Source organism: Hipposideros armiger, unplaced genomic scaffold (assembly GCF_001890085.2).
Source record: "Hipposideros armiger isolate ML-2016 unplaced genomic scaffold, ASM189008v1 scaffold_205, whole genome shotgun sequence".
NCBI lineage: Eukaryota > Metazoa > Chordata > Mammalia > Chiroptera > Hipposideridae > Hipposideros > Hipposideros armiger.
Window position 1 is genome coordinate 1111662 of NW_017731555.1, and position 11166 is coordinate 1122827.

Sequence of the window (11166 nt, forward strand, 5' to 3'; positions counted from 1 at the left end):
GTGTGTGTGTGTGTGTGTGTGTGTGTGTGTGTGTGTGTAGTGGGGACCAGGAGTATATCTTAAACCTCTGGTAAAAGTAAATGTGGTGCTGAGGATTTAGAAAAACTTTAGCTTTGATATTTGAGCCCCTTAAACAGAATTCTTGAAAGAGATGGGAAGTAGTGGGAGGAAAATCAATACATTTTAGTTATGTGGATAAAGTAGAAAAGGGTTTCCCTTCCCTTCCCTTTCCCCCAGTTAAATGACAGGTAGATGTGTCATTTAACTTACCTTCATTTTCTCACTTTTAAAAAGGTTTGATGTCTATAAATTTGCATTAGTTTTAAAATTAAATATATATGACAGTGAATTAAGAAAATAATTTTACTTCATTTCAACCTTCGTTTCCTCAGCAGTTACTCTTAGAATGAAATTGTGAGTTGGTAGAGTACTAATCATAATACATTGTAGATGTTTCAAAAGGTCTCTGAAAAATGGCTTTCCCATCCCCCCAAAATTAATCAACTCTTCATCTAAATAAACTCTAAAAGAAGTATTTCTAAAATAGCCAAGTATCCTCCAAGTACAGCTAAGACACAAATCCTTACCATTGAGAAGACAGCCTATAAGCAGAATTAACTTAGGCTAAATGATGTTCAACCAAAAAGGTAGCAAGTACATTTTGAGAAATGAAGGATTCCAGAAAGCATGTGTTCCACATTCAGTGCAGATTGAGAATAACAATGATAACTAACTAGGTGAGGCTGTCGCTTTGCTTATTATAAAGGAACGTTTGTTTGTCTTCTCTGCCCTTTGCTTCCTCTTTGGTTGAGCGCCTTTGCTGTCTTTTTCTTGTGTTGATTGCCTCATTGCCTGCAGCTCTCTGAGCTTGAACCTGAGAAGAGGAAGAGTAACAATAATAGAAACAAACTTTATGCAAAGATATTAAATTTTCTAAAATTTTTAGAAGTTGGTTTGAGGTTGGGGTGAGGCGTGGCAGCACAGAGATGTTGCATTGTGACTGGTATCATAAATAGAAACTATAGGCAACTGCAGCTGTGAAAAGACCGTGCTAAAGAAACAGGATGGCTGTGGTTTGCTGTGAGCATCAATTTTCCTGTTGAGCATTTTTACAGGAAGTTGAAGAACAAAGCCACGTTCATCTTAATTAGTTCTAATGGTTTTCAGATCTTAAACACATCCCACTAAGTTTGCATCATGAAGGAGCCTCTAGAATCAAGAGTAATTAATTGAGCAGGAATCCCCAAACTATGGGCTTTTTAAAATTCAGGATTTTAGCAGCAATTTGAGTTTGCTAAATGACTTTATTTTTGCAGTATAACTTGGAGTGGATTCGTTGCCTTTATAATGAATGTCTTTGTAATCTTTTTTTATGGTTTTAATAACTCAATATGAATTGAAGAGCCTTTTCTTATTAAAACACTGTTGAGTTATATGTATTATAAATTTCCTTCTGTATTTATTGGTTAAACAATTCGTGTGTGTGTATGTGTGTGTGTGTGTGTGTGTGTGTGTGTGTCTATCTGGCTGTCTGTCTGTGTATTTTATAAGCTAGAAGGATGTACATCAAAATGCTAACAAGAATTATCTGGCTATTATTAACCCCAACCCTTTTCACCTAAAATTTAATTACTATCAAATTTTTCCTTTAGTGGTTAAATGCAACTGCTGTGTTTTATTTTCATCTTTGTATATTTCTGTGTTGTCTATTGTTTTCTAAATGAATAGATGTTACTTTTGGAAGCAGAAAAAAAATCTCAAAAAAAAACTCAACCTGAAGAAGCAAACAGCACATGAGAAATACATACATAAAAATAATTTAAGAATGTTATATATAAAGTAAAATATAAATGAATGTAAATAAAAATGTTACAGTATAAAAAGTAATGAGGGCAAGAGAGCTGTTGGACCTTTGTATCCATTCAGTTGTATTATTTCTATTATAGCCAACCCCACCCAATCCCCCCATACAGGGTGAATAAAATACTCCTCTATTGATTCAACCTTTTTGAAAACAAAGTTTACTTTTCTCCCATTTATTTTAGGTAGGGTTGTATTTAAGGGTGACTTTTGGCAAGCTTTATATAGCAAAATGCTTTATATTAAGGGTGCCATAAAAATGTATACACATTTTAAGAAAGGAAAAACTATTAAAATTGTAATACTCAATATATACTGATAACAAAAGATGAATACAAGTCATGTGTGTACATTGTTTTTGGCACCCTGGTATTTTTTAATAGTCCAAAATGGTAATAAAACATAACTGGATAAACCTGCTTTTTACCATCTCTAATAAAACTTGGCTGATTCACTCCCCGCCCACACACACATTCAGGACTAGATGTGGCCTTCTGAGGATTCTCAGATGTTTTCATTGGACAGTGTTGAAAATTGCTCCCCTCTTCGTGTCATTCTGTAGTGGGAGCCTCACATGGCATGCTCTAGAATGAATCTAAAGTTGGCTATGAGAAATTAAGAAACAGTTTATTTAAATAACTAGCCCATTCTTTTGATCCTAAGGAGGTGGATCATTTTACAGAGATAATTCTGCTTTCTTAGATGAGCATATTGAAGAAGAAACCGTAAGTTTCCTAGGGTGAGTCTGAACTGAACTGCGGACTGTGGTTGAGCCTCTAGTTGGCCATGCCTTTGGAAGATACATGTCCGCTATAGGGTGGGGAGCATGCGGAGCAATTCAGTCTTTCTCACAAGTGTCCCATGTAATCAATATTACATATTTAGCAAATGACTCTGGGTCACAGGATGCCCTGGTTGGTTTAGGATCAGTGTGTGATGCTGTCTAATGTGAACGTTAATCTAGATGTTGACCTAATGGCATTATAATAAAACTACTAAAGACACTTGTTTTTCACACAGAACTAGGAAATTCCAGGATTTCTAAATATTGATGTATAGTGTGTGTGTGTGTGTGTGTGTGTGTGTGTGTGTGTGTGTGTAGGCCACAAAGAAGAACCAACGAATGAATTTTTAAAGTCATTTATGCAAAATACCCTGCTCTGTTCTCTCATACCAGAGAGCCAATCCCTTTATAAAGGGTTTATTAGTGGATCCCTTACCGCAATAGATTTTCACCTAAAATTTGATGTTTTTTGAATGACTTATTTAATTATTAAATAAAACTTTGGCAATCACATACTCTAGGGTTCCGGCTGATTTTCCTATATCTTTAATGTATGACAATTCAGAGATATTTGAGGTCCTATTGGATGAGGGCCCACCATCTCATTTTAACCTAATCACCTCTCTAAAGGCCCTGTCTCCAAATATAGTCACGTTCTGAGGTACTAGAAGTTGAGGCTTCAACATATGAATTTGGGAGGGACACAATTCGACTCACTACACTGCGCATGAAAACAGAAAAGCTTTTTTTCCATCCCTGTGGTTTTCTTTGTGCACGTGAAATTCAACACACAAGGTGACCATTTTAGAAAAGTCTGGCTTTTCTCCCTATGATGAAAATTGTTTCAATAACAAAATGATTCTTTAAAATAAGTTAGTTCTCAAAAGTACATGTTCATAAAAGTTCAGTGCCTGGGGTGGGGTGGGAGGACAAGGGTCAGCAAATGGGTAAGTCAGTGACCCTCCAGCTTTAGGGTGCGGGGCAGGACACAGCGGTCTCAAAAAGCACACAGCTGATTCTGATGCAAACCCTGCCATGCTCCCATCTCCCAAGGGAGGAACCACGTGCAGCGAGGCCAAGTCTTCAGGCTGCCTCATTCCCACCCTGTGCAGCTCTACCCACAAAGGACGCTGGGCAAAGCAAGGGCCTCAGCTCAATGGCCAGCTCAGTCCCTCCTCTGCCAGGTGCTCGCTCGAGCAGCACTCACACCAGCAGGACACGTGCTCACTCACCCTCAAGGAATACAGACCTAGACCCACCTATTGATTGCTTTCTCTACCAGCCATGCTAAGAACTTGACATAGGCACCATTTCATTTCATCCTCCCAGCAACCCCCACTGAAGATGAGAAAGGGAGGCTCAGAGAGGTAAGATTTTTATCCCAGGTTATTAGGTAGCAGAGCAAAGATTCAAAATCATATTTGCCTGATCCAGGTCATATGTTCTCATGGGGATTGTAACCTTTTTCATTCCATAGACCACACTAGTGTCTGGTAAAGCCCAAAGGACTCCTTCTTGGACGGTTGTTAAACGCGTAAAACAAAATACAGAGGATTACCAAGGAAACTATTCTATTATTATAATTCTATAATAGAATAAACTATAATTCTATTGAGATGCATATAATATACAAAAAATGTGTTAATTGACTGTTTATGTTATCAGTAACGCTTCCAGTCAATGGTGGGCTATTAGTAGTTAAGTTTTGGGGGAGTCAAAAGTTACATTCGTATTCTCAACTGCATGGGTGTTAGCACCCCTAAATCCCCGTGTTTTTCAATGTACTTAGGTCCGTATCACCCTTGGAAAGCTGAAAGCACTTACCTTGGTTTATCTGAGGTTGTTTATCTGAAGTGGCCAGGAGGGCAAGGCTGCGCTTCCGTGGTCCAGAGGTTTATTTATAAGTAGGTGTAGTGCACAGAAAATTCTAGAATAATTAGATTAAAGAGGTGGCAGTCCCCTGAAAGGGTCCCTATACCACAGTCTGGCCTCTAAGATGTACAGGACAGAAACTCAGTTTGATCTTTGCAACCAGAGACTGACTTGAGACTCAAATCCATAAGGGGTTCCTAGTGGTTGACCAGAATCCACTCCTTCCTCAGTATTAGGATGACAGGTTAGTTGGTGAACATGGGATCCGACACAATAAATTTGAATGTTGAGGGGTGTTTCATCCACCACGCACGTGGATGATCTACTCCACGAAGTTCATCTCTCAGGCCCTCTGGGCGGTCTCAGCCACACCACCTCTTTGCTGAGCCACTTTCTCCAGCTCTGTTAATACTATTGCTTTGGCTACAGCATCTTTCACAGTTAGTTGGACCTGAATCCAGTTTCAGATCCCTGTCCTTCCTCCTGGTCCTAGGACACATCTAAATCTGTGGCTCCAATGGTGCCTTCTGCAGCTGGAGAACCCCGTTTACAGACCTCCTAAGATAGGCACACAACCCAGCTTACCCTGCCCACTTGGCCGCACGGGTGACTAATTGGCGTCATGCAGAAAACCAAGTTAAGGAACACATTTTCAAAGAATCCTCATCTGAAATAGCCTATTACTGAAAAACAGATTCTGGCTTAGTTTACAGGTGAGCGGTAGCACTCGTTAGCCCTTTATTTGCCCAAAAATGCTTACCTGAAAAGCAGGGATCAAAAGGACTTAATTGGAATGAATTATGTGGGTCTTTTAGTGAGTTATTTAATTTTGAGTCTCAGCGTTAAAAGCAACAGAATCGAGCTAGGTTGCAATGTCTGTAAAAGTAAGAGACAATGCAAGGAACGCGCCCTGGGGCCAAATGACTGTCAATGAATGCGAGCTGCTGCTGCTGCTGTGGAGTTTTTTAAATTTTATTTTCTAGATTACCCGCTTTGAACAGAACTAGTTCAATCTGTCTTTATTCCTGTCTTCCAGCAGCTTTGACAAGTCCAGCTAGGACCTTTTAGCTTTTCCACTCCATTTCTGTTCACAGAAAGCAAGCCACTTTAATAGAACGTGTTTGTTTCAAGTTGTTAAGTTTTCCACATTAACATTTAGTGGTTGAACTAAATTTAAATCCTAAGAAGTTGTTTTCTGCGATTAAGGGACCCTTGAGAATAAAAGAAAGATAATACTGCTGTTTGAAACTCCGGACACGTGTTCCGTAGAAACAGTTACTCAAGTGGTCAGTGTCCCAAGCTGTCCACTTGTTTAAGGCTCAAATTCTACAACCAGGCTTCTCAGATTTTAGTGCCTATGAATTACCTAGGGATCTTGTTAAGCTGAGGTTTGACGTTTCTCACAGCTCTGGGTGATGCCCATGCTGCTGATCGGGGACCACACTTGGAGCAGCAGCAAGGACTGGGTGGGAGAAGTTGGGATTACTTAGGGTGAGAAAGGGGGTGAGGCACTGCCAGGGCTGGGACTCCGAGGACTGGGGGGAAAGGCAAATGGGGTTTGTGGCTGGTGTAACGCCCAGCACACTCCCTCACCACTGTTTCTTCAGCCCCTGATGTTTGCCCACTGCCCCCTTTACCACTGCTACCCACCAGGGTTTCCCTCAACTCTCCCACCCAGCCACAGAGTCTGGCCTTCCCTCCGTTCCCAGAGCAATCACACTATGCAGAAAGCTTTCCTAAGGAAGCATACTTCTAGTAAACAGCCCTGGAGTCACAGGTTGGAGTCCTCATCTCTTTTTTCTCCCCTCTTTTTTCCCATTTGGATCCTATAAGGAAATGCCAAGTAGCACAAAGATGGGAAGCCAGCCTCCTTGCCCATTTTACCCGCCTACCTTACCTTATCCCCATCTCCTTTCCCTAGAGGCCTGTAAGAACTGTGAGGTCAAGAGCAGAAATATTTTCATCTTTGCATCCCTACAGTGCATACCCAGACCCAGGCAAACATCAGGAAACCCTGCACAGAAAAGAAAACAGTGGGGTGCGGAGTGGGCAGGAGTGGGAGAGAAAGAAAGGATTCGATCATGGAAATGAGTGAGGAGGAGCCACTTGAACATCACTCGGCCCGGATACATTTCTAGCAGCGTCATGATAACTTTCCAGCCACTCAGGCCCCAGGCCCAGGGGCCTTGCATGTGACATTCCCCAACCTGCCCTGGTGGGAGGTGGAACTGAGCCAGCATGAAGTGCTGGATTTTACTTCCAATATCTTCAGGCACTTAGGCTCAAAACCTCCCTTACGAGGGTCCTTCCAGAAGAGTCACATGTCAGCAATGTTGTAAAGGTAATTCCACCTCTTATAAAAGCTAGCCTCTGTGAATAGCTGTAACTCTGATGAGAAAGGGTTCAGGAGAGTAGAGCAGAGTATCACTAAGAAGTCTACTACATGACCATGTTTTGTTTCTTTTGGTTTTGTTTTCACAGATTTATCAGCAAGACTGGTAAAAGCGTGACTGTCCAAGATGCCTGTCCCGCCCCCTCCAGCACCCCCACCGCCGCCCACCTTGGCTTTGGTGAGTGGCTCCTGACCATCCGTGATCCATGCATGAAGCAGCCAAATGAAGTCGAGCCTGGCACACATGCATTTGTTTTCAGTGCATTTGCACTCTGGCTTAAATATGATATGACAAGCTTTCCAGGTGTCGGAGGAAGCCAGACCCTGAGCGGTAGGGAGCACAACATGAAGGGTTTTGTCATCCGAGGTCTCATGCAATGCGTATGGTACATGTGTGGAACATGGGTTAGTTCCATCAAGGGAAGTGTCCTGTTCATTCCCTCACGCTGGCCCAAGACAGTTCGCAGGAGCAGTTCTGCCCGGTATGCACTGTTTCCATTCAAATGGCCTCAACATCCAGCCTTTAACTTCCCGGCAGAACAGTCCAAAACCCCAGGTCTCTATCTGCAAATATATCCATTCAAGTGTCCTCCGGATTCACTCCTTTCTTTTTCTCTGCCTTTCTCCTCTTTCTACCCCTCTGTTTTTGACAACTATCACCCCCACCACCACCACCACTACCCAGATCCACCCCCACACACTCACATCCCCCTTTAAATCTATCCTTACAATTAGATGCCCACTTTCCAGAGGAACCTCTTGTCTGGGCTCATTTTGGTCTTTGCTAGACCTGTCCTCAGAAGTTGGTGTCCCCTCTTCCAGGAAGCTGGCAGCCCTCCACGTGGTGATAGGGAGAGGTTCCCAAACATGTCCCATTTCAAAAGCCTCCCCCAGGATGTGAAGCCTTCTCCGGTAAGGACCCTCCCAGTGATGGACCCTAAGAGACACTGAGGCTCAGAGAGGAAAAGTCTCTTGCCCAGTCTTCCATGGGACACATTTATATAGCCCATCTAAGGCTGGAACCTAGTTGGAAGAACAGAACATTAATTAGCTCATTGCTATGTAAGGTGTGGTCCTCCAGCTGCTAGTTAGAGCCCCCAAGGAGAAAAGCACAGAAACTGAGAGAATGCATTTAGTAATTCTTAGGGCAATTTGAGAGCAGTGTTATGTCTGTTGTTTTAAGGTTGTATTTTGTATGCTTTCTTTTACTGATTCATTTTTCTAATAATTCATTGTTATTTTACAAAAGTATCAGTCCATGATAGACTGGAAATTTTTTCTTAAAAATTGGCCCTTAGGTAAGTTTGAAAAGCTCTGATCTGACTAACATAGCAGGATTAGCTTATATTACCCTAAAATGCAGGTTACATACCACAAGTGGGTCGTACATGCCTTAATTTTTTATTTTAATGCTCATGTGTTTATTTTAATGCATGTTTTACAATTATAACTAGCACACCCAGGGTTTAATAGTGAGTTAATTTAAAAGAAAATCTTCAGTGAAAAATAGTATAGTAAATAATATAGAGAATAGACTTAATGAAAAATATTAAATAAGTAATAATCCAGGTAGCATGAGAAAATGGCCAAAAATCATAGAAATTGTACCAGAATGTTGAAGTTTGGGAAACCCTGGTTTATCCCATCAACTTATTTCTATTCATTATTACCTGACTAAAATAAAAGCAAGATCCTAGAGCAGTGGTTCTCAACCTGTGGGTCGTGACCCCTTTGGGGGTCAAACGACCCTTTCACAGGGGTCGCCTAAGACCATCAGAAAACAAAAAGATATTTACATTACAATTCATAACAGTAGCAAAATTACAGTTATAGAGTAGCAACAAAAATAATTTGATGGTTGGGGGTCACCACAACATGAGGAACTGTATTAAGGGGTCGCGGCATTAGGAAGGTTGAGAACCGCTGTCCTAGACAAATATGATACAGAGGTGAGAAAAAGGAAAGGTGGGTGGATGGCCATCACAGGACACCGTCTGGTGGGACAGCACAATTAAGGGCCCTAGACTGCCACCTGAGAGAAGTTAGTACCCAAGGGGGTCAGGTGTCAAAATAAATTTTGAGGCAGAACAGGAGGCTGACCCAAAACTATTAAGAGATCCAATATGGACACATCACTTAACCTCTCTGGGCCTCAGGTTGTTTTCATCCTTAAAATGAAGACAATAGGTAATTTTAAAAGCTCTTTCCAAGATATCCAAGGTATGTTGTTAAGTTGTAGAAACAAGTTTCAGAGCCATAGCAAAAGTGAACGATACAGGCAAAGAGCTTTTCTGAACTGACTGCCAACACGTTTTAACAGGCTTGCTTAGGGGAGTGCTGGGGGCCAACGAAGAAAGACATTTATTAGTTTTTTTTCAATTGAGATATAATTGACATACAACTTTGTGTAAGTTGAAGGTGTACAACATGTTGATTCATTTATACGTTCCAGTATTATTAGCACCACAGCTTTAGCTAACATCTCTATCACCTCACATAATTATCATTTCCTTTTTGTGGTGAGAACATTCTCATCTCTTGGTTACTTTGAAGTTATCACAGTCAGCATGATTGACTGTAATCACTATGCTGTACGTTAGATCTCCAGCACGTCTCATCTTCTAGATGCAAATTTGTACCCTTTAACAACATCTTCCCATTTGGGGGAAGAAGCATTTTAGATCCCACATTAACCCTTCCAGCAGGTTATAGGGGAGGCTCTGAAGTCAGACTGCCAGGGTTTGAATCCTAGCTCCTCCTCCTACTAGCTGGGTGACTGGGGCAAATGAGCTAATTTCCCTGTGCCTTAGTTTCCTTATCTCTAGAATGAAAATAATCACTCATAGGGCTGATGAAGACTAAAATAAATCAATGCACATAAAGTGCTAAAAACAGTGCCTGGCCCATAGTGAAAGCTATGTAAATGTTAACCATTATTATCACAAGCAAGTAATACTTTATAATTTAATTATTTCAAGGCCCTCCCAACGGAACACAATGGAGATTCTGTGTCGCCTACTTCAGGATTTTTCTTAGTTCTCCCTGTGCCTCTGACTGCCTCTAAATATAATAAATAGCTGGATGAGGTATCAAGCTAAACTTCCCCAGGTTTACCTCCTGTGGTTCTCACGGGCACCTCTGAAATCAGATCCAGCCTAGGACTCTCAGGTCTGCTGGAGGTTCTCTCCCTGGGACCAGCCCAGACCAAGCCAGCTTCCAAGCAGATGCATGCCTATGTCCAAGTCCATATGCAGGGCTCTCTAAAAATAGCCCTGAATAAACAAGAGCCCAATTCTGTAATAAGGATCTTTCCCAGGAATTCTGAAAACATAGAAAATACCCAAACATCTTAAAGCAGCACCTTTATCCACTCTGCAATCTCTATGAGCTAAGCTTTTAAATGGATTAAAATCAGAAACACCTTAGGCCAAAGGGACATGAGGGAACTTCTGGGGGTAACGGAAATGTTATACATCTTGACTGTGGTGGTGGCTACACGAATGTATCTGTTTGTCAAAACTCATAGAACTATATACACTTAAAGGGTGATTTAACTATATGTAAATTGTACATCAAATCTCCCTTCAGTTAAAAAAAAACACCAATTTTGGCAATGTAAACAGACTGAATTATTTTCTAAAGCTTTGGTGGATTAAAAAAATAATGTTGGGGGTGACCAGTTAGCTCAGTTGGTTAGAACGTGGTGTTGCTAACACCAAGGTTGCTGGTTAGATTCCCGCATGAGCCACTGTGAGCTGCGCCCTCCCTAAGAGTCAACTATTCCATTATAGCATGAAAGCAATGTGTATGTAACCAATGACCATGGCTGTTCCCAATAACATTTACATTAAAACAATAATACAGCTGACCCTTTTTGCTAGAGACAATTTTCCCATTGTACCAGGTTAATTCTAAAAGATAGGAAAGAGAAGCTGCTCTTCAGGACACATTCTAGACAATTAAGCCTCGTGGTGTCCTGCAGAAACTTCTCAGACTTAAAATTCCCTTCTTGTTTCTAACAATCCAACCCTGGCTGCGTTGGTTACAACCAGACAATGGTCTGAATTTTCAGAGACGTTTATCAGGAACTGACTCTTCCTGCATTAAAAATGAATGTAATTTAGTGCTGCATCTGCTCCCATATGTCCGGGTCTTTTTAAAAAATTATATCAGATCTAAAACTTTTAGAGAATTTACAACCTATCACCAAGAACCTTAATAATAAGCTTCCAGTACTCTGGCTGTCCCTACTAAGTGT

At 41.2% G+C, this 11166-nt stretch overlaps 1 protein-coding gene across 1 annotated transcript in view; it reads left to right on the forward strand.

Annotated features, from left to right (window-relative positions):
• The window catches only part of WIPF1 (WAS/WASL interacting protein family member 1), a 98892-nt gene that overhangs the window by 64323 nt on the left and 23403 nt on the right, over positions 1-11166 (forward strand). The window contains exon 2 of the mRNA XM_019653700.1: positions 6998-7086. The gene's annotated coding sequence lies outside the window, so the exon portion shown is untranslated. The remainder of the gene's footprint in view (positions 1-6997; positions 7087-11166) is intronic.